Raw genomic sequence first — 22,854 nt, 5'->3', positions numbered from 1 at the left:
ATTTTTACCTGCCTATTCTCCATTATTATGCCTTGAACTTTTTGAAGATAAAAAATCATCTTGTGTTTCCAGTGTTTCTCACATTGTCTGTTTTCTGCCGTATAGTTAAGTTTGGGTTGAATTGGTATTCTAGGAACTAACCCTTGCTTTGTTGTTTCCAAAGTTGTTTTACCATATTCCTCTTTGTGACAGTTGTTTTTCGTATAAATGATGTTCCTTCATTTCCTCTCTTGAAAATGGCTATTTTCAAAGTCTTTGTTTTAAACTCAATAAGTTCCGCCCAACTTTTTCACACTATTACAATAGTTGTGGAATACAATGACAGTGACGATAGTTGCCTAGATATAACACCACCTTCCGCTTGTAACCTCTCATGGCCATCACTTTAGAATTTCAATGATGAATTTTTAAAACCATACAGTCTGAGTAAAAGTGAAGGTAGTTTTATGCTTGTTTTCTTGTGAAGAATAAGCAGCATCATTGCTTTTTCATTGGTAATAATGAACAAATATTAAAATCTATACTTAATGCCACATTGCTTACAACAGTATGAAAGCACGTGGACCATCCAACCAATAAAATTGAAAGCTTTCCAGCTGCAGACCAATTCCTTGGAAAACACCTTTATTATTTAAAGCTCTCTTTAGAAGAGTAATTATACTTTCACTTTGCATTCCAGCACACCTGGGTTTGAGTGCCAACCCTACCACGTACTAACTTTGACCAAGTTGATTAATTCCATGAGCCTCAGCTTTCTCATCTGCCAGTAGGGATTGTAGTAATAACCAATTCAGATGTTTTATCTCATTTTTAAAAGAGATACTGAATGTAAGATTCAGCATAGCATTACCTAACAGATTATAACTGCATAGCGCATGTCTGCAATTTGAGTTGCTTTTATGTAGATCCATTCCTAAGAGGAGTCTTAGGCCAAGGCTGTCTTAGGTTTTGTGAGCTCTACAGTCTCTATCATCAGTATTCATCTCTGCAGTTATGCAAAAGCAGCCATGGATGATATATAAGCAGATAAGCATGTCCCTGTTCCAGTTACACTTTATTTACGAAAACAGGCAGCAGGACGGATTTGACCCATGGGTCAGAGTTTGCTCATCCCTGTATAACACCGAAGTTACAAAAACTGGCTTGTCTAATAAACTAAATTTTATTTCTTTCTCTTCAAGATTTTGAGATCTAAAGTAATTAACATGTATGATCAAACATAACACTTATTTTGGGGCTCAACATTTCCGAAAATATGATTCAGAAATCTTTCTGCTGTAAAGATATTGAAGGAAGAACAAGACTTGGAAAAGCCACATGTAGATAAGGGGATGAGAAAGAAAGTTCAATGAAATTCTCTAAAGAAAAAGCAGAGTCTTAATAGTAAATTTGAAGCTTAGGCAAGAGGCCTAGAATTCTGAAAAATAAGAATCATTGCTTGTATACATGCAGATAAGAACTGATTTAAATCATTAAACTGAAAGGGAATTCTACAAAATCTTTTCGGTTATCAAAGGTCATTATTCACCAGAATGTTCCAGAATTATTCTCTCTCCAGTCCTAATGCCAGTCCCACAACCTCACTTGATTTTCAAACTCTGGAAGAGGAAGAGAAGGCTAGTTAGTACAGTTTTCACTGGTTCATACATAATTCATTCAGCAGATACCATTAAGCACCTATAGTGCTTAGTAAGCATAGAACTTAACAACAGTGAATATTTCTGAGGATCCATTTTCTTCAGTAGGTTCATTTAAAAGGCTGTACAGGATAAACAACAAATAAGGTAGTTGTATAGGTTCTGAATAAATTATTTTCCTATTTAAAACATGGCATACAAATAAAACTTAGAAAGCAACTATACAAATGTGTTTAAATTCTGCAACTATATAAAAATAGTAGACTGCTTTAAGAGCCAAGAAGTAGCCATATTTGATTGCAGTAGAGAGGAGAATCAGTGCTATAGAACTTCAAATTCAAAACGGAAGATAATGGGGCACCCGGGTGGTTCAGTCGGTTAAGCATCCAACTTCAGCTCAGGTCATGATCTTGTTGTTTGTGAATTTAAGCCCCACGTCAGGTTCTGTGCTGACAGTTCAGAGCCTGGAGCCTGCTTCGGATTCTGTGTCTCCCTCTCTCTGCCTCTTCCCTGCTCGCTCTCTCTCTCTCTCTCTCTCTGTCTCTCTCTCTCAAAAATAAACATTAAAAAAATTTTTTTTGAAATGGACGAATGGGAACAGAATGCCTTCTTCTTTGAGTACTTATCCTGTGCAAGGTATGGTCCTATGTAATAAATTAATATAGATACACATATAATTTAATCTCACATCTACCCAGGTAGGCTTAATCTCCATTTTATAGTTAGAGAAATGAAAATTAAGCAACTTGCTGAAATCCTACAGCTCGTAAGTAGAAGGACAGGATTTGATCTGACCCATCCAGGAGAGTACTTTTTTCCCATCATTTGCATTGAAATTTTTCAGAGCTACAAATGAAATAGATAGGGGGAAAATTGAAGACTATTACAGTAGGTAAAGCATTGAGATGGAACCAGCAAAAGATAGGGAAGAACATACAAGTTTGAACCAATAAATAGAAATACAAGTTTTCACAACTGAAAACACCCAAAATTGGACATACAGGGTCCCCATCTTTTATTCAAAATCAGTAAACACAAATGAGGAACAAGACACATCTTAGATAAAATGATTATGAAGTTTTTTTTGTTTTTGTTTTTTTAAGCCTGTATGCTCATGGGAAAAATTATAACATCAATTTTAAGGGGTTAAGTCATCTTCCCTTTTTTTTTTTTTTTTTTTTTTTAAGTTTTTTTTTTAACGTTCATTCATCTTTTGAGAGACAGAGACACAGAGCATGAGCAGGGGAGCGACAGAGAGGGAGACAGAATCCAAAGAAGGCTCCGGGCCCTGAACTGTCAGCACAGAGCCCAACGCAGGGCTCGAACTCACAAACCATGAGATCATGACCTGAGCCGAAGTCAAATGCTTAACCCACTGACCCACCCAGGTGCCCCCCTTTATATTATTTTTGATGGTACTGGAAAACAGTGAAACAAGCATTTGTGTCAGGAATAAAACCTATAACATGAATTCAAGTTGTCACTCCTGTACGATGGTGACAGAAAAACAAATCTTAAGAAAATATGTACACCCTCCCCTTCCCACTCAATAGATTTCTGTAGAGATTGCGTTTAAAATTGTAGGAATTGAATTACTCTTCCCCTTCTTTCTCTCTTGCTCCCTCCTTTCCTTCCCTTCTCCCACTCCTTTCCTATCATGGGTTTATTTACAGATACAGACTTTAGGAATGTAAATCATTGGATCCTGACAGAAGATATTTCCCTGGCTACCTAAGATTTTAGGAATAAATTCCAGCTGTGGAGCCATGAATTAGTTTTCTTGAAAATGAGGCTAATTTTTGATCATATTAATTTTTCCAAATTGAGATACTAGTAATAATGTTTTGAGTGGATTTTTAAAATTTTGGTAGTCTTTCTAAATATAAATACATGCATTTTGTAAAAATTTCAATTTTATACCACCAGTAAAAATTTTAATACTTCACTGTTTACATAGGAAAATTTCTAAGTATGACTAATGGCTTTAAAACCTGCCAAAGAAGAGGGGTAATTGGGTGGCTCAGTCGGTTAAGTGTCCAACTTCGGCTCAGGTCACGATCTCATGGTTCGTGAGTTCGAGCTCCACTTTGGGCTCTGTGCTGACACCTCAGCCTGGAGCCTACTTCAGAGTCTCTGTCTCCCACTTTCTCTGCCCCTCTCCCGCTCACTCACTCTCAAAAATAAATAAATGTTAAAAACAAAAAATTAAAGAAAAAAACCTCCAAAGAAGAAAAATAAAGTGAGCTTTTATTAAGTAAGTCAACTATATAAAACTAAGTGACTGAAATAGTCATCTTGAAAAAAAAAACCAAACTTACATTAAAAGTTCTATGTTGGGGCACCTGGGTGGCTCAGTTGGTTGAGCATCCAACTCAGACTCAGGTCATGATCCCAGGGTTGTGGGATCAAGGCCTACATCAGGCTCCACAATGAGCATAGATTGTGCTTAAGCCTGTTGAAGATTCTCTCTGCCTCCCCCCCCCCCCCCAACCCCTGTCCCCTGTTCATGCTCTTTCTCACTCTTTAAAAAAAATAACAAAGTTCTGTGTAATATATAGATAAGGGAACATACCATAAAATTTGGGGCCTCACCTTTCATGGACCTTCATTTAAAAACATTTTTTGTTGGTAAAGAAGGTAAATGCTTAACACTTTTATTAGTTAAAAATACTTACAAAAATAAAAAGTTACGCATTACATTCGCATTTAAATTTTTCTCTGGTTCATATTTTATTTGATTTTCATTAGGTCTGTGTGATACTGGTGAGTAACTTAATGAACATGAATGTATAATTTGAACATATAATTCCAGAACCTTGAATAGTCCTAAATTAAGAATCCCAGAGACAGAAAAACATAGCTGTTTACATGAACTATGTTAAAAACACAGGACTTTGGGTCACCTGGGTAGCTCAGTCAGTTAAGCGTCTGACTCCTGATTTTGGCTCAGGTCATGATCTCACCATTCATGGGATCAAGCCCTGCATGACAGTGAGAATCCTGCTTGGGATTCTCTCTTCCCGTCTCTCTGCCCCTCCCCCAAATGCACTCTCTCTCAGAATAAATAAACTTATTTAAACAAAAAAAAACAAAGTAAAAACGCAGGGCTTTGTTTTATTTTGTAGTTCTCATCCTTAAACAAGTTATATGTGTTTTGTTTTTTTACCATGAGCAGGTTCTTTGTTAAAAAAAAAAATTGTGCCAAATTATCAGGCATTATTACCATTGAAGTTTCTTAACATTACTACTATTTGTAGTGATTTTGTCAGTGAAAATAACCCTCAGTAGGTAACATGTCTGGGGTGACTGATCCTGGTAGCTTTTAGGTGACCACTTTGGTCAGGATCATCTGAGTAATGGTTTTAACTAACTAGTAATAAGAAGCTATTCAAAACAAATTTAAAATGTTTTCCGTGGATGCATTATTACATATTTACTAAATAGGTGCCCATTAAATAAATGATTATTATGGGTGTTATTACTGTTCATTACTTTGAAATGAGTTCATATTTATAATATTGAAAGTTTGATGCATTTGGTGTGGCAGATCTCTTCTGTTAACTTTAAAGAAAATATGTAGAAGTAAGAGCAAGTTGATTATATATTTCTCAGACCTACTTTTCTGTTGTGCCATCTACTTATATAATCACCTTTTTTTATTTGCTTTGCCTCTCAGTGGTAAATTATACGTGTGAAGCCATTGCTATGTTGTAATTTATAACTCTGGTTCTTTTTATCCATTAATGTCACCAGTGCAGTAATACATGATTTTTATGTTATGTTATGTTATGTTATGTTATTGGCAAAGTTATATCCTAAGGCAAGGACTTTTAACCTCAAAGAGCAGGGGAGAGAGGACAGAGGGATATTTGTGGGAGGAGGGGCCATAGCATTCATCCAATTTCTTAAAGGCTCTGTCATTACAAAAATACTAAATACCATAGTCTTAAGGAAATTCTGAACTCCAAGTGAGGAAAGATAATAAATACTTAGCTGTAACTGGATTACTGGGAACATTGACTCAACATTATGGAATTTGTTAAATTTAATAGTTTTATGCATTCTTCTATCAGTTAGGTGTCCAGTATTAACTTACATGCTGTGCTACAAAATGGTAACACATATGCTAATTTAGTCTAGTCTCTGTTAAGTCGTTTTTGAGGACACTGGTTTCTTGTGACAGAACAGTATGTGCTTATGCCTTAGAACTCAGTTGCAGCAACATGTAGGTATCTTGGAGATCAAAGGAAGCAAATTACTTGCTTCTTTTCCCCTGAAAAAAGTCCTAAAAAAAGTTCTCTGCAGGAGTCAGATGACCGTTCCATTTGGAAATATTATAAAGAATGTTATCTCAATCTGAATATTTATTATTCAAATGAACCTAACGTGTAGTAGAGGCCTGAAAGAAGTTCTGGATCTAGTAAATATCTCCACCAAACCATACTTCTGAAAAGCATATAAAAGGTTTGCTATTACAGACAAGACATCTGAAACTTTTCAACAGTATATACATATTTGTAAATGTGTTTTTATTGCATATTAAAACCATTTAGGAGACTAGATAAGGCAAACTTTTAAAAAATCTGGAAGAATCTAGTGAGAGCAAGATTGAGACATGCACAAAAATAGAAATACTAAGTAAACTACACCAAGTAAATTGTACTCCTCTGTTTGGACCATGGATGTTAGAGTTGAGCACTTCCTATCACAAAGCCCGTTGAAATTTTTTTATTCACCATTGTACCTAACCTGTTGTCCCTTATTTGCCTTAAACTTCCAGAAGCTATACTTAAAGTGAAGTAGTATTAGCAGCCCACCAGAAGAAATTTACTCTCTGGACCACGTAAGTGATTAGAATAACAATATCCCTAGAATATAGATAAAGCACTAATACTCGCCCTGTGTTACAAGTAAACATAATGAGCGGCGCCTGGGTGGCTCAGTTGGTTAAGCGTCCGACTCTTGATTTTGGCTCAGGTCATGATCTCATGGTTCGTGAGTTCAAGCCCTGCATCGGGCTCTGTGCTGACAGTGTGTAGCCTGTTTGAGATTCTCTCTCCCACTCTCTTCCCCTCCCCCATGCGCGTATCCACGTGCTCTCTTCTCTCTCTCAATAAATATTTTTAAAAAACAACAAATAAACATAATGATACTCTAATGGCCACCATGTAATATTAGGTTATTTGCTGAGTACTTTGTCTACATTTTCTTTTAATTCTCATAAACATTTGATTTTAAAAAGATACCATGAAACATGGTTTTTATGGGTAAGGTAAATGAAGATTGAAGAAATTTAAGTCATGTGCCCAGGGTAACCAGGCTAGTAAATGTCAGACCAAGATTTGTCTCTAGATCTGTTGGATTCCATAAACCACTCATTCCATTATATGATGAGTATTTTTGAAAGACTGAGGGAATAGAGAAATGGAGTTTCGTTTTTTGTGTGACTTAGTACAAACCTGTTGTCAAGAGAAAGTTTTAGAACCACGGTGACCGCACAGCTCATGCTATGTGAATGACAGCCATTATTACTTGACCTCATGAACTTGTCTTTTTTGTTCACTTCTGTACGTTTCTACCATGTAGAATGATGTCTAGCTCTTAGTGGGAACTCATAAATATTTGTTGAATAAATGACCAAATAAATGGCTAGTGAATGAAAAATATCTTTAATGCTTGAAGGTTTTAGAAAAGATCTAGAGCTGTGCATATGATGCTAAGAGTTTATATAGAAAGAGCTTGTAGCTATTCTCTATCCAGAAGATGAAATCAAGGATCAGATTAAGGAGTGTCAGCTTGAGCTGAAAGTCACTGGCAAGATTTGGAATCTAAATGGCAGGAAAAGAAGTGTCCACATTCTGAACAGGAAGGAAAGTGTTAACAGAGACAGTGAACCAGTTGACCTTCATCTTGGCATTAGCAAACTGGCAGAAAAGGGGTCTGGATCTGGGTGGAGGTGGGGGAAGCTGGGACACTGTCTTGGGATTTAACTCTTGTCACCCAGTACATTAGGGATGTTCTGTGTTCATAAATGCTTTTAACTGCTTCTCAGGTATAATACAAAAAATAAGGAGATCAAATAAAAGAGATGCCAGGCCACTTTGATTTAATCATGTAAATAATCATTTCAAGCTTCATAATTGAAAAATAGTTTGTCATTATAAGACTTCTTTACCTTTGACATTGAACATTGCTCACTGTTTCTTTTATAATTTTTTATTCAGGAGGAACCCATCAAATTATTAGAGTACCTCCAAAACCAGGTATTAGTTGGCCAGTTTGCTTAAAATGAAAGATGAATTCAGCACCTGCTTGGACTCCTAGACTTTGACTCAAAATATTAAGACTTATTTTTTAAAATAAGCTTGGAGATTTCTGCAGTTAGTCCTGAAAGTGTTGTACATTGTTCTTAATTCTTGTTCGTTCCACATGCTTTTTATAAGGATATATTTTGAATAGGTTTGTGAATAATTATTCTAAAGGAAATAATGGAGTGTGTGTGTGTGTACATAGAAATACTGGATTTTTTCCTTAAAATTGTTAAATGAACTCTTATTGATTTTTACAAAACTAGAAAAATAGACCTTTGAATTTGAATTCAGATGTTGTGAGGTTAATTTTCTTTGGAAACAAGGTGGATTGGATGAGGTTTCTGTACATTTTTTTCAATGGATTTTTAAATTTATAAAAATTGTCATTACCTTGTAGCCAATATGGAAAGTTATCAGAATTAGTACTTAGAATTTTTGTTGTTGCAAGATCGTGGTAAAATTATAAATGTTTTCAAAGTCCAGTGTGAAGCAAAATACTGACTTTTTAAAAATGTATTTGAGAGAGAGAGAGAAAACCAGTGGGGGAGGGACAGAGAGCGAGGGAGACAGAGAATCCCAAGCAGGCTCTGTGCTGTCAGCATGCAACCGGACGTGCAGGGCGTCATCTCAGGAACCCATGAGATCATGACCTGAGCCGAAATCAAGAGTTGGGTATTTTTTTTTTAATTTTTTTTTAATGTTTATTTATTTTTGAGACAGAGACAGAGCATGAATGGGGGAGGGTCAGAGAGAGAGGGAGACACAGAATCCGAAGCAGGCGCCAGGCTCTGAGCTGTCAGCACAGAGCCCAATGCGGGGCTCGAACTCACGGACCGTGAGATCGTGACCTGAGCCGAAGTCAGACACCTAACCGACTGAGCCACCCAGGCGCTAGAGTTAGGTATTTAACTGACAGAGCCACCCAGGCACCTCAATAACTGACAGATTTTTAAAAGCCATGTAATTTTACATTAATTTAACTAGCATTTCACAAAAGCTGTGGTTTTCCACGGTTTTGGGTCTATCCATAAGTAATAATCTTACCTTTAATATAATAATTTAATATTTTTACCTTCATTTTCAAAATAGTAATTCCAGTATTAAGCTCTTCTTTGCTTCATCGGTAATTTAGAACATTTACTGTTGGTTTGGTTGTATGTTATTTTTGTTTGTTCCTTTGGTTTTTTTGGTCCTGGTTTGTGTTTGCACTAAAGCTTTTAGTATTAATTTTTAGTTTTTATTGCATTGGGATTAGAGAACCATAGGTTCTCTACGGTTTAAACTTTGGAATGTATTGAGGTTCTCTTTGGTCTGTTATAATCAAGTTTTGTTAATCAGTGGAAGTCAAAGGTGTAGTTTCCATAAAGCACAAAGTTCAATATATATTAATTCCATCATAGTGATTATTAACCATGCCTGCCATATCCTCACCCACCAAAGACTGAGCTTATTGTGATAGTCCCTCACTACCATGCTATGTTTGTCACTTGTTTTCTTGGTATTCTTCAGGTAGATTCACGACGAACAAACATTTTTAAAATGTTGGATGGACATCTTTTTTGCATATACTTTCCTTTGTCTTGAATTCAACTTTGTTGTATATTAATTTTTTTTTTACATTTTAAAATTTATTTTTGAGAGAGAGAGAGACAGAGCACAAGTGGGGGAGAGGCAGAGAGAGAGAGGGAGACACAGAATCTGAAGCAGGTTCTAGGCTCCGAGCTGCCAGCACAGAGCCAGACGTGGGGCTCGAACCCACAAACCGTGAGATCGTGACCCGAGCTGAAGTCGGACGCTTAACCGACTGAGCCACCACAGGCGCCCGTATTGATATTAATTTTTTAGAATATGTGCCTGATATATTTTTGCCCATTCGTTTATGTTTTTCACACTTTCTCGTATTTTGTTTGTAGGTGTGCTCAAGTAGCAGCTTCTATTTGGATTTTTGTTTGCCTTTCTTTTTGTTAATGTTACTTAACAAAATCCAAGATTCATTCTTTATCTTTAAAGATAACCTGACCTGGTTGCCTTTTTTGTGGAGCAAAACCCTGCAAGTTATTAATTTGGTTATTCAGACCTTGGGTATTTGGCAGATATTTTCTTTTTTTTTTTATTTTATTTTTTGATGTTTTATTTATTTTTGAGACAGAAGGAGACAGAGCGTGAGCAGGGGAGGGGCAGAGAGAGAGGGAGACACAGAATCCAAAGCAGGCTCCGGGCTCTGAGCTGTCAGCACAGAGCCTGACACGAGACTCAAACTCACAAACTGCGAGACCATGACCTGAGCCCAAGTCAGATGCTTAACCAACTGAGCCACCCAGGTGTCCCGGCAAATATTTTCTTGAAAATGAAGTTAGTGAGCCTGTCAATTCAAGGAAAACAGCTAGTAGTTTTTATAGCCAGTGGTAAAATTCAAGCTTTAAAAGAAAATTCAAATTTTGGAACATTTATATCTGCCAGCTAGAGCCTGACAGCTTTCCAATACTTAGTTTACTGATGAGATTGGAAGTGTCATCAATGAATATGATTGTTTTGATATTGGAGAAAGAAATGTGTCAACATTTGGAATATCTACATCACTCAGTAAACCAATATTTTCTAAATGACCGATGCATGACATTACAAAATCATGCATATATAAGAGATCCATTCAAATTATAAATTGATGGTTTTAATGTAAGAGTATGAAATTCATTGATACAGTGTCCGATTTCCACAATGTAAATAATTAACAAACTACCACTTGTTGAGTTTTGGTGTAGTGTTAGAGAAAAGCCATAATTAACTGAAAAGGTTGTTAAAAGCATGTTAAATTTTTTACTTGTTCAACTACATATCTGTGAGAGGCCAAATTTTCATCATATATTTTGGCCAAAACAATATGTCAAAACAAATTGAATGTGGAAGCAGATATGAGAAGGCAGCTGCCCTCTACTAAAACAAACATTACAAAGATTCCCTGCCCCCCCCCCCCAGAAAAGTAATACAGTGTCACCCTTCACTTTTTGGGGGGAGAAGGAGAGGAGGAATATAGTTATTTTTTATTTTTAAAAATCTCATTTACGTTAACATGCAATGTGCTGCTTTTTGTTATTTCTAAATGAATGAGTAAATATTTTAAGTTTTTTACTTTAATTTCTAACTTGATAAATAACCATAGATACAACCATTATAAACAAAAACCCTTTGGGATGCTGAGAGTGAAGTGCCCGAGACTTCACTGCACTAGACGTCTTAAGGTGCCGCTTACCTCCTCCTTCTCCCCTCCTGGGAACCGCAGTGGTGTATTTTCTGATTTGCTGGTACCCAAGGCTGCCTTTGCCTTCACATGAGTGTTGATTTGCTTGGTGTGGAATGCATGAGTCATAATTTATTCTCTCTCAACTGCAGATCAGAGATTCTCAACCTTCTGCCTACCTTCAGCATGTCTAAAGGACACCTCATACATCCCCCATTAGTGTTGCTGTCAGTAACTCTCCTCAGAGGGTTATACCTGATCCCCAAGTCCTCTCTGGATATCATTACTATACATAGCTTCTTTCTCTTGTCCTCTGGAATCCAGTGTTGTAGAGAGAGACCAGGCTAATTTAATTTTCTTTAGAGTTAATGTATTTTTTTATTTTATTTTTTTTTTGTTTCTGTCCTTGTAAAACAGAAATTGCAAAACTGTATTACTGGGCAGGGGGAGTGGTGTGGCGGGGGTGTTCTATTGAATTTTGTCCATAATACAGTGAGCTTTTACGATCTGCAGATCTGTGGGCTCAGGTTTTTTGTTTGTTTGAGCCCAAAAAAGTTTACTTTTATAACTATTTCCCTTTGTTCTGACTTTGTATCATTTATAGATTTTTACTTTACTGTCTTTATATCATTTTAAGCATTTTCATTTATCACCTCAGTATTCTGGGAGAATTTCTTAAGCTTATTGTCAATTCTTTAATTACGTTTTCTTAATTTAGAGTTGGTAGGGCTGCCCAGCTCTCCTGATGTAAGTGCAGATTTTAATCTTTCAATTGCAGTTTTAATTCTCCTGCCAGATTTCACTTTCTCAGCCAGCTTCCTGTTTCCATCATCCTGGATCTCATTTTGTTCACTTTGCATGTTGGCTTGTTTTCTTCTTAAGATACTTTTTTCATAGAAATAATGTCTTTTGGATTCCATCTTGATCACTCTGAGTGCTTTCTAAAATTAAGTTTCTTGAGTCTTCAGTATGATTTTTCTTTTGCTGTAGTTTTCTTGTAGTTTTCATACACACACGCCCCATATTGTTTTTCTTCTGTTACTTATCCTTGAAAGGGGAAGAAAGCTGTCCAGACTGAGGGTGTGCAGACACACAGGACGTGAGGATTGCTCCTGACCACACATATCACCTGTCTTACACTGGAAGAATTCTAGTTTCTGGTGGCTCTGTTGGCCTGATGTGATATCTTTTATATTCTCTGTTGCCTCGTTCTAAAACACTACTTAAAAAATTCTAACTTGAGGCAGGAATGTGCCTTCAGTCTCTCTGTGACTCTGTCTTCACATAAAGTGGTTGATCCTTCGTGGGTAGAGAAATAGTGGATCACTTTTATTTTCCTCCAACGGAAGTGGATTCTGCCACCAAGAGGAGACAGTGGGGGAGAAGAAACTTTTAATAAACCTTTTCCCAGAGGGAATAAATGATTGAACAAGAGAGTGACTTTTTTTTCTCTCTTGCAAAAGAAATCGAGAAGCAGGCGGTCCACGCCTGGTGCAGTGGCTTCATGGTCATGAGGTACTCAAGCTCCTTTTCGCGTGAGGTACTTGAGCTCCTCCGTTCTTAGTCACTTCTGTCTTCAGGATCACCTCATGGTCAGAATCGCTGCTGGAATTTCAGCCACCATTCTCTCATTCAAACAGGAACAAGAGAAGTAGATCTTCCAGTAAGTCTTTGAGGCACCATTCAACTTGTGTTCTCACCTATCGGCTCCTCCTAGGTACTGAGTTGCTGGGAAATGTGTGGTAGCTGAGCACATTGCCAACTTAAAGTCAGGATTTGTTGATAAAGAGGAAGGATAGAATGGTGATGGAATAGGTAATCTCTTTGCCGCAGTGGCACTATAGTAGGGCAACATGTAAGTCAATCACAAGGGCATGCTTCAGTAACACTGTGTAGTTCACGTAGTTGGCCAGTACAGTTGGTTTTCTGAGCTTTTTTGAGTTGTCTGTCTCTGTTTTCACAAAAGTTGAGGCAGGCACATCAGGAGTGTGTCCCTGAGAATCTATTACTTGTACTGGAGGTCAGTCTGCTTTCCTTTCCAAGTTTGTGGACACAACTTGGATGAAGTGAGAACTTCCAGACATTTAGGATTAGCATTGGGGTTTAATGTGTTCCTGTTGGTTTTAATTTTTTACTATTTTCATTACATTGTGGTAACCATGAGTTACCAGAGTGGGGTAACCATGCCAAGGAAAGAAAATATGGAATGTTCTGGTTTAATTTAATGTGAGCAGGTCTGGTTTTCTTGGAATTTCACCATTTTATGTTCTCCAACTTCAGCATAGTATAATTCTGTACTACACATTCTGGTATTTTGACCCAGTCATATTTTAGTTTCTGTCGTAAAGCCAGGCATAGGCAGTGACTGTTCTTGTTTTTCTAAAGCACATAATCAACCTGTAAGTTACCCTTCCCCCTTTTCACCAAGGCACAGTGGTAAGGCTTTCCTCCACCACCACCCCTGCCCCGCATTTTGTGACCCAATTTCAGAGATGTTAAAATACAGGAAAATGTGTGCTTTTGAATGGATGGAATATGATATTGTTACGTTCTATAAAATAAGAACTTCAGTGGTATAGGGTATTTGGTATTAATCTACATGTCCAGAATTAGGAAAATATTTAGGTAAACTGGGGCACATCTGCTTGACAGAATATTATGTAGCTTTCAAGAAAGATAGCAAGGTATCTCATATGATGTATAATAAGTAGTGTGATTATAACTTTTTTAAGTAACTACTTTCACAGGAAAAAATGTAAACCAAAGTACAGCAAGGTAGTAATAATGGTTGTATTTTAGATGGCAAGACTCACCACTAGGAGAAAGATCTTTTATTTTTCCAAATTTTATTTAATGACCGTATTACTTTTTAAGTGTATTTGTGGTGGTCATGAGGTTGTTTGTAACACTTATGAAGGGATCAATTAGAAATAAATCCTGCTACGCTAACTTCCCTTTTTTTTTTGTAGTTCCTAGACCATTAGATAAAGGAAATCTCAAACATTTCATTGAAATTTTTATGTTTTAATGTTATGCTTGGATGAATGATGGTAAAGGATGGTTGGATAAGAGTGTAATGAATGAGATTCAAGACTGAATGGCGGTGGTATCTAAATGAGCTCTTTCTTTATGTAGCGAACTGAAGGAAGTTTCCTGAATACTGGTGGGGCTCATTCCTCAGTCTTTTCTCTTTTTCTAATAAATGTCTTAGGTCACATGATGAAGATACGTGAGGTACAGCTAGATGGAGGGTGGGGATCAGAACTAACAAATTCCTTTTAATAAGAATCTAGAAAGAACTTGGCAGCCTAGAAAAATAAGATGACCATTATAAGATGAAATTTAAGAGCAATTAATATAATGTCTCTACTTGTATACTCAGAAATACCAGTAACTGAAGGTCAGGATAACAACAAATCATATAAAAAGATTTCACTTTAGTTATAATGTGATATGGCTGCTAAACATAATTGGTATATTATACCTGTTCCATGTGTCCCCAAGGAATAGAATTAGAACTGGGAAACAGTGGATTTTCCAGCATTTTAAAGGAATGAGCTGATCAGTAAGATCTTGAATTGCCTTTCATTAGAGAGGTTCAGTTTTAGGTTGGGCATACACAGGCAAGGATTCAAACCCAGAGTGAGTGGTTGGGTTGGATGACCTTCAGAGTCCTTTCCAACACTAAGACTCTGACTTTCAGACACACTAATAATGTTTTTAAAATACCTCTATGGGGAGTGATAGTTGTCATGGTAAGCAACAGGTTCCATAGTGTGACAAAGATAAATGTATAAACAGTATAAATGACTGCCCCAATTCATTAAAATGGGCTGTAAGGCACCAGTTGCCCATAGACATTACATAGGCAGTAAATATAAATAAGGCATGGCCCTTTTTTTAATGGAGTTTTCATTGAAGTATGTAAGTAATAAATACACGATTGAAGAAAGGTAAATGTAGTGTAGTAAGAGACATCAACAAGAACTTTGAGGATTAAAAGGAGGGAATTCTCTATCAAGAGTATCAAGGAGAGAAAAAAGTATCAGGTAAAAGTGTGACAAGAGAAAAATAGGTCTTGGAGAGTAAGTGGCATTTTAGCAGATCAAGACACGAACGGAAGTGGGGTAACCATGCCAAAGAAAGACAACAACATGAAGGTTCCCGGAAGTGGGAAAGCACTGATGTGTTGGGAGCATTGTGTATATGAGATGAAACAACCAGAATGGCAAGTTGGTGTTGAATGGAAGACGACTTGAGTGTCATGCTGAGGATTTTCTGTTCAACAAAAGGGAGTAGTTGAAATTTTTTGAGTAAAGGAGGAGCACGATCGGTCTTACTTTTTAGGAACATTGATTAACTTGATTCACGTTTGTTGAATTGTTGAATGTGGAGAAATTGCGTAGAAAGCTATTCAAATGAGAACTGTTGAGGCCTCTACTAATATTAATAAAAGCATTTGGCATTATTGAGTGCTCACTATGTGCCAGGAACTTTACATTATTTCAGCAAAGACTCACAAATGTCATGGGATCCATACTTTTCCAAAGTATCACCTCCTAGATTTCTGGGAGGAAATTCCTATGGGAAATCCATACACCATAATAATTAATCTCTCCAGGCATATTACACATGTGCTGCATTTACCCACACTCTCCAAGTTACATCTTAATATGGCATTTTATAACCTGCTATCATAGTAATTTAGCAATCACAACAAATAATTATTGAGGTTGAGAAGTACCACATTTGGCATTGTGGTAAAAAATACGTGTAAGATGTAGTCTCTGACTCCTAAGGTAGGTATAGACCCACAGTTCCACTTTTTTGTACCATTAGCATGCCCAGCTAGGAACATGGCTTCTTAGTAAATACTAGCTGATTTATTGATATTAAAGATAGAACTAGACCGTTACACCAATCATTTTCTAGACAGATAAAAACATATCAGAATAACAGAGGCTCTTAGTTATTGAGAACAGTGATACTTGAGAAATGAAGCATGGTTATCTTTCACAAATGCCAGTAATGTCATTTAATTTTTAAGAAGTTGGAAAACCTGTCCAGTGTCCAGCCCTAAAATGTCATGCTCTAGTGTTGAAATAAGTGATATTATAGTAATTAAGTTCTTCCCTTAATATAGACTCACCAGTGTATTGACATAAATTAGTCATGCATTATCACTTTTTTTTTTTTAATTCTAAGAATAATTTTGATTAAGGAGCAAGGTAGAGTCAGAGAAGGTAGTCTGCAGTTTGTTAGAATATAGGGTAATCTTAAAACTCTTCTTGGGTTCCATTTGATTTAGAATTTCACAGAGACTTTTTCCTCCACCATAATCTAAACCCCCCCCCATATTTGAGAGGCACCAGGAATCAACCTATCCTAAAGCATTTCATAGTCACTAACGTGGTTCTGGATGGAATGTATTAATTTAAACTCTCACCAGAAACTATTGTGAAGTAGAGGGCGTCTGAGTGGCCCAGTTGGTTAAGGGTCCAACTTCGGCTCAGGTCATGATCTCACGGTTCATGAGTTCAAGTTCCACATCAGGCTCTGTGCTGACAGCTCAGAGACTGGAGCCTGCTTTGGATTCTGTGTCTCCTCCTCCCTGGCCCTCCCCCATTCATGGTCTGTCTTTCTGTCTGTCTCTGTCTCTGTCTCTCAAAAATTAACATTTAAAACATTTTTTAAAAAAATATTGTGAAATAGTATTATATCTATAGTATATATTACTTACATATATATTACATATGTGGAATATGCCATATATAGAGAAAATAAGAATAGCTTCATAACAACTTACAAGAAAAATACTGGCAAAATATAATTTTAATAAAAATCTTTGTTATGTATTGAACGGTTAACAGGCTTCGCTGTTGCAGTAAAGACAAGAGAGTAAAACAAAACTGGATAAATCACTCTTGCTAAAAGGGAAAGGTGAAGCTAGGCAAGCCTTGATGTGATGATAAATTAGGTTTGTCAGTCTGCATTACCTCAACTGTGTATGGTCAACAAAAGCTTTGTGCAGAGTTATTTGTGACCTGCGTGGTTCTTTACACACATACCATGATGAGAATTTTATTTCTGCCAGACTCTGTGACACGATATTATTGCATGGTAATGTCTTTAAAAACATAGGTACACTTTGTTGCCAAGGAAGTGTTTTGTTATTCCAAAAAACTTTATAGTCAGGGTATTCTGATGTAGATACTGTTACAAGACTGTATAAGGATGACTGAACTTCTCAGCTATTTAAATTATATATGATGAAAATCTGAACTCATAATCAAGATTCCCCAAATTTGTTTTAAACACCTGGTAGACGTGGGTGAGTCAGGAAACAGAAGCAGTAGTCAGGTAGGAAGAAAACTACCAACAGTGTGGTGTCACTGAAGCCAAAAGAGAGTCTGTTTAAAAAAGGAAGAAGTGATCGACTTAGTCACTTTTGGGAGGTCAGTTAAGGTGAGTACTGAGGTAACCTCTGCATTTTGCAACAAGGAAGTCATTGACCTCAGCAAAAGTGGTTATGGTGTAGTGTTGAGGGTGGAAGTCAGATTAGAACGGAAAGTGAGAAATCGGAGATAACAAATACAGACGATGCTTTTGGAAAATTTAGCCACAAAAGGGGGAGGAACAACAATAACTAAAAGGTCTAGGAATGGGTCTAAGGAGAGGTTGATGTGTTGCACTTTGCTTTTTTAGTCAAAGAGTGTGTGTGGCAGGTACTGATGAAAAAGAGCCAGTACAGGAGTAGAGGTTGAAAACACAAAAGGTAGCAAACAAAGGAGTAAGTTTTCTCAAAAACCAAGAAAGGATGATATCCAAAACATAGGTGAGAGATTGGCTTTAGATAGGAGGAGAGGATTTGTCAGCTGTAGGAAGGTGAGGTGGAGAAAGTTCCTGAGAGAGTGCCTGTCTGAAGGCAGTCTTCTGTGTAAAAAGTATATGATGAGGTTATCTGCTGAGAATGAAAGGGAAGGAGGAGATAGAGAAGTCTAAGATCTTTAAAAAGTGAAAGAAACTTAAAATAGTCTCTGTGGAAAGTGTAAAAGCAAGGGAAAAAGGAAAACATGGTAAGATTGCCTTGTAATGCTAAGGGACCCCTTGAGATTGTACATCTTTCTCTAAGCCCAGAATCTGGGAGACAAAATTAGTGTTAGATTTTTCTCCTTAGCTGGTAATGTTTCATTAAGTTGGAATCAAGATTACAGAATAGGTGTCTAACTTCTCTCTGGTGATGTCACTGATGTCTACTGTGTGGGCAGAGGGTAGGGAGAAAGGAGCTAGATACAGCACTATCATCCTTCCCTATTTTACAGCGACTACTGCGGTTACCACGTATCAAGACTGCTGAAAACCTAGTGAAATTGTCATTCAGATCCCCTACATCAGTAAACACGCCATTGATCTCAAGTTACTGCTGCTGCTACCAGATAACTAATGTATTGTCCGTGTCTGCTTGAAACGGAAGGTGTTGTTTATGGCTTACTTCCAAATCTAGTACTTGAGCAACCTCACCATTTCTCCAAACGAAAGCTTTATTATATCAGTGTTTACTATATGTTAGAAACTATACTAGGCATTGGAGATGCAAAAGTAAATAAGAGAGATGTGGCATCTGACCTGTGTTCATAGAGGATACAGATACAGACAGTTTGAGTAGAATGTGGTAAGTGTTACAACACGGGGAGATGCAAGGTGTCTTGGGCACACCTGTGAGCTCACATTACTCCAAGTTGAGAAGGTTAGAGATACTTTCCACGAGGTTTATTAAAAACCGGCTTCTGAAGGACTAGTAAGAGTTAACAAAGGACAGGGGTGGGGCGGTGAAGTCAATTCTTCACTGTGAGAATTGAAGTTGAAAAGGTAGTCACCAGATAGATCACTCTAGATCTTCTGAACTGTGTTGTTCAGAGCAATGAATAGTCATCAGAGGACTTTTTAAAAGGTAATGCTGTGATCACATTTTGTGTTTAGCAGGTTCCCTGTCGTTGCCTGTAGTAGCAGTTTCCCTGTAGTTGTAGTAAAGAATCGAGTAGGCAAAATAATGCTAGAAGTACTGATAAGGAGATTTTTCCCAGAAGTTCAGACAATTGTTTTGTTCTCTGAAGCTGGTAGGGACCACACTGATCTTCTCTCATACCACTTTAAAACTTCTTGTTCCATATAGTTAGTTGAGGTATAGGACATAGAAGGCAAGAGCTTTCCTTTCATCACTACCAGGGAAGGAACTTGACCTCAAATAGCTTTTGCTCTTTAAGTCTCCCATGAAGATTGTTGGTCTCCCTGCCCCCATTCTACCTCAACTGTTGCTTTGTTAGCATCCCATTTTGTAACAATGAGCCACAGAAATTTGATTTCAGGAAAATCTGTTATTGAGGTATAATTAAACAACAGACAGATGTTAAAGTGTACAATTTGATCAGTTTTGACCTGTGTATATTTCTCTGAAATCATCACCTCAATCAAGATAATGAACACATCCATCACTCTTACTGCCTGCCCCTTCGTAGTCCCTCCCTCCTGTTGTCCTTCCCTCCCCCCTATTGTCCTTCCCTCCCCACTGTTGTCCTTCCCTCCCCTTCCCCCAGGCAACCACTGATTCACTTTCTTTCACTATACATTAGTGATAAAAGTTTGCATGTTTTGTAATTTTATGCCAATACTGTATTTTCTTGATTAGTTTTTAATAATTCTTGGAATCAGGCAATACTACTAGCCCTCCAACTTGTTCTTTTTCAAAGTGATTTTGGCTAGTCTAGATTCTTTGCATTTCCAGAGGAAATTTAGGGTCATTTTGGCAGTTTCTTTAAAAAGCCTGCTACGGTTTTGACTGGTTTTGCATTGAATCTACACATCAATTTGGGGAGAATCAACATCTTTACAGTATTAGGTCTTCTAACCCGCAGACATGGTATCTCTCTCCATTTCTTTAGGTCCTCTCTAATTTCAACAAATTTGGTAGTTTTCCGTGTATAAGTGTTCCACATTTGTGTTAATTTATCACTAAGTGTTTCATCTTTGGATGTTATTGTAAATAATATTGATTTTAGTTTTGATTTGCAATTATTCATCAATAGTATATAAAAATGCAGTTGATTTTGTATGTTGGTTGTTCTGTCCTGCAGCATTCCTAAAGTTACTTATTTAGTAGCCTTTTGGTAGATTCCATAGAATTTTCTACATAGATGATTGTGTCACCTGCAAATAAAGATAGTTTTACTTCTTTTTCCTAAAACGGATGCTTCTCATTTTTTGGAAGAATTGATATTACTCTCTTTTCTTAAATGTTTGGTAGAATTTACCAGTGTAGCCCTCTAGGGCCTGGGAGTTTCTTTGTGGGAAGATAATCAGTAAAGTCTGATAGTAGCACTTTGTGTCTTCACTGTTTATTTTTCCGATCACTCTGGCTAGAGATTTATCAATTGTACTGATCTCAGAGAATTAGCTTCTGATTTTCATTCTTTTTCTGTTTTCCATCTCATTGGTTCCTGCTCTTTTTTCTTCCCTCTGGCTTACTTTGAATTTAATCTGCTTTTCTAAAAATAAACTTTACTTTTTGGAGCATTTTTAGGTTCACAGCAAAATTGAGTAAAAGGTACAGAGATTTCCATATACCTTTTGTTTTCACCTTAGGTTTTTTTTTTCATTTTTCAAGTTTTTATTTAAATTCCAGTTAACATCAGTGTAATTAGTTTCAGGTGTAGAATTTAGTGATTCATCGCTTCCATACGACACCTGGTGCTCATCCCAGTGCCCCCACCCCCCCCTTAATCCCCGCCAGCTGTTTCCCCATCCCCCACCCCGTCCTCTCTGGTAACCATCAGTTTGTTCTCTGTGGTTATTAAGTAAAGGGTCTGTTTCTTGGTTTGCCCCCCCCCCTCTCTCTCTCTCTCTCTCTCTCTCTACCTACCTACCTACCTACCTATGTTCATTTGTTTTGTGTTTGAAGTTCCACATATGAGTGAAATCCTCTGGTATTTGTCTTTCTCTTATTTCACTTAGCATAATACTCTCTAGATTCTTAAAGTGAAAGTCCAAAACTCATTATTTTGAGGCCTTTCTCCTTTTCCAATACAGGTCTTCCAGTACCATAAATTCCTCTATAAGTACAGCTTTTGCTAAGGCCCCACAGAAGCGGACCCTTTCTTTCCTGTCAGTCATGCAGAGCCTTTCTGGTGTCGTCATTTTTTGTCTGCCAAAATAAGAACTGTAAAGGCAGTGTCTGCAGCGATAAAGAAGAAAGTTTAAGCTCACAAGTCCATTTCATATGCATTTTCCAGGCTCATACCAAGTGGGGAAGGAAGAGGTCACTTAATTGGATTTGGGAAGATATCTTTGACAAAGCCCTCTTATCGATGGCTTACTACAAGTAATACTTTGCTTTTCTCACTGAAAAGACCTATCCCGTTAATGCTCTGTAGTTAATAATGGAGGGGACCTATTACCAACGTAAGGGGAACTAGTTTCATCGAGAATTGTTTAAGCAGTGTCTCTTTGCCTCAAAGGCTCCCATTTGTGCAGTTGTGAATAAAGGCTAAGGTGGTACGCCAGATTGCCCAGACTATTTAAATTTGTTTCTGGAGAAAAAGTATATTACATTCAATCATACCTTTAAATTTCAGCTGTTCTGCAGAAACCTGCCTTAACTCAATTTTGGAATAGTCTTTTAGGGCCAGTATAAACCAACATCAGGGATCCACAGAAATAATAGTTAACCCTCATTAGACATTTTGCCATGTGTCAGGACCTACGTTAAATATTTTGCGTGGGTTGTCTTAATGAGATAAGTGTAAAACCTTATGAGGTCTAAGCATTTTTATTCCCATTTTACAGATAAGGAAACAGATTTGGAAAGTAACCCGTCTAAGTCCCACAGCTAAGTAGTAGAGTCGGAGCTGCAGCCCAGCCTCTACTGGCATTAGGCAAGTTGTACGCCTGTCTCCTATATCGGTGTTTGAAAAGGCAGCTGGTAGTGGCCATGAAATGATAGGGTTCTGAACTGCTTGAGTCGGAATATGACTTGATGAGTTAACCAAACCAAGGTAAGTGAATAATATAGCAGTTGAGGATATAAATTCCTTCAGGCATTTTGCTACTCTAAAATCTGAACTTTCCTTAAGAAAGAAGGGGAAAATATGGGGCACCTGGGTGGCTCAGTCGGTTAAGCATCCAACTTGGGCTCAGGTCATGATCTCACGGTTTGTGGATTCAAGCCCCACGTCGGGCTCTGTACTGACAGCTCGGAGCCTGGAGCCTGCTTCGGATCCTGTGTCTCCCTCTCTGCCCCTCCCCCACTCTCACGTTGTCTCACTCTCTCAAAAATAAATGAATGTAAAAATTTTTTTAAAAAGGAAAGAAGGGGAAAATGCTGCATTGGGGGCAACATGGTGGTATAGAAAGAGTTTAGATCTCACTTGTTACTAAGCCCCATTAAAAAGTTAGTTAACCTCTTTTCGCTTCAGACTTTTCATTTATCAAGTGGAGATTTTCTCCTTTTAGGATAAAGATTGGAGATTATGTGTATAGCACAGTGCCAAGCCTGTATCAGCTGATCAGTAAAGAGCCTGGTTGCCTTTGTTATTGTTAGAATCTGTTAATTCTCAGTGAATGAAAACTTTTGTTTTTTTGAGGCCTTAGTAAGTTCATTTTCTGACACAAGCCA

General features: G+C 37.4%; 1 protein-coding gene across 1 annotated transcript in view; it reads left to right on the top strand.

The window, feature by feature from the left end:
• The window catches only part of MTPN (myotrophin), a 58,131-nt gene that overhangs the window by 10,522 nt on the left and 24,755 nt on the right, over window positions 1-22,854 (top strand). The window lies entirely within an intron of this gene.

Source organism: Panthera uncia, chromosome A2 (assembly GCF_023721935.1).
Source record: "Panthera uncia isolate 11264 chromosome A2, Puncia_PCG_1.0, whole genome shotgun sequence".
Lineage (NCBI taxonomy): Eukaryota > Metazoa > Chordata > Mammalia > Carnivora > Felidae > Panthera > Panthera uncia.
The sequence above is the reverse complement of the archived record's forward strand: the minus strand, read 5'-3'. Positions and strand labels throughout refer to the sequence as shown.